This window comes from Mizuhopecten yessoensis, unplaced genomic scaffold, assembly GCF_002113885.1.
Source record: "Mizuhopecten yessoensis strain PY_sf001 unplaced genomic scaffold, ASM211388v2 scaffold5229, whole genome shotgun sequence".
Lineage (NCBI taxonomy): Eukaryota > Metazoa > Mollusca > Bivalvia > Pectinida > Pectinidae > Mizuhopecten > Mizuhopecten yessoensis.
This window is the reverse complement of record NW_018405944.1, coordinates 2,792,679-2,794,419: the sequence shown is the minus strand read 5'-3', so window position 1 is coordinate 2,794,419 and position 1,741 is coordinate 2,792,679.

The following is a 1,741-nucleotide window of genomic DNA, read 5'->3' as shown; positions in this document are numbered from 1 at the left end:
CCCCCCCCCCCCCCCCCCCACCCCACACACACACACACACACCTTTCTACCTTTTATATAAAAATTTTGATTTTAAGTTACAGTACCAAAAATAAATTTATCTTTACCGCACATGCGCGCACAGTATCCAGAGTCAGTAATTATATAATCGCTCCTTCTTTGGAGATTCGTCTCTTACTGAAAGAAGAAGCCAGTAGGGTCATACTTTTCTTTCCAGGCCTACCCTAGCTCCCACATGTAACTTTCTCCCTTTTAGTCATTTAATTACTGAGTTTGCCTCACCATTTTGTGTGTGAATGTCCTGTCCTGTCCATTAAACTAGACTGATAAGATCCGCAAAGTTGTAGATATTTGCCCAAGACCAAAAGTATCAGGGGTGACAGAATATACTCTGGCAAATTCGTTACATTAGTAAGGGTTTCTGTTAATAATTCGACCAAATAAGCATGTACAAAGATGCCGACGAGCACCAATACAGAAGAAGACTCGACTGAAATGCCTATAAATAAACCATTGTTGTAAACACGCCTGAATGACTATGATATAGGTATGCGTCTCTGGTTATGCTGACTATACGTTCAACATGTTAATCACAGTGATAAACAAGAAATACCTTCAGTTTACGTACTGTAACATAAAATGTATTCATTACCGGGTGCGGCCGTGTCATGTCTACATTCAGGTGTCGTGAATTCGGTGTGTGTTATTCACACACCGTCACAACAAGTAGTTGCAAACGCTTTCAGCTCCTGAAATCAAAGACAAGGTGGAGGAAATTCACTCACGTGTTGCTGGTTCGATATCTAGAAGTATAAGAGACCGCGCCGAGATGTCACATCCAGGTTGTCGGCGCGGTTACCGGTCTAAGGGAGATAACTCTAACCAAAATTCACCACACTCTTCCCCGTTTTATGAAGGCCCTCTCTTGAGGTTGGAAGCTGCTGAGCAGGAATCATGAGGTGGTCTTTCTTGAAGTAGCAGATGCTGGAGATGATTGTTCTCTTGTGGATTTGGACAAGGTCGGGTCACCCCTTAAGCATGAGGGACCCTTAGCAGGAACACAGTTTCACCGTGCCCAGAAGTGGAAGTTCGGGCCCATACTTCATAGATCTAATTCTGTTGGTGGGCTTAACTTTAAAGTGCCCTCCTCCAAGGTACAGGACCATTAAAGATATAAACTTTATGGTTGGCATAGGCATACTGTGCCCTTGCCAGGTACTCAGACATGTAAACGTATTTGAATATGTCTGATGGTGTCAAAAGTGGAAGAATGCCCTCCACTTGTATACTGACTGTGACAGAGAGCTGATAACACAATCCCACCCCTGAGCAGATAACCGCTCAAGGGGCCGATCCCTCACAGTTTCCGGAGACGGTTGAGCAGAAAACCACTCTGTCTCTAAAGGCCCGGAGGCTGCCTGAGAGGCAGAGAACCGTCTCTTTCTGAACCTCCGTATTGATAGCTGACTTAAATATAGCTTTTGATTAAAAGCTGTCTCCCAGCTGTACGATGTGATCCCATTTACCTGGGTCACAAAAACACTAAGGGATTTTTACTGTCCTTGCTCTTATTACTAAACCTAAGAACACAGCAGTGCCGTGTAATTTATCAACTATGAAAGTATTGCCTAGTCACCCCCACACCAGTCTAGTCAACTTTTGGGGTGCTCTAGTATACCAAGCTGTGCCGGTGAGTACCCCACCCGAGTGGGTTACAGCGCTATCGCTATCAGATTGCTCC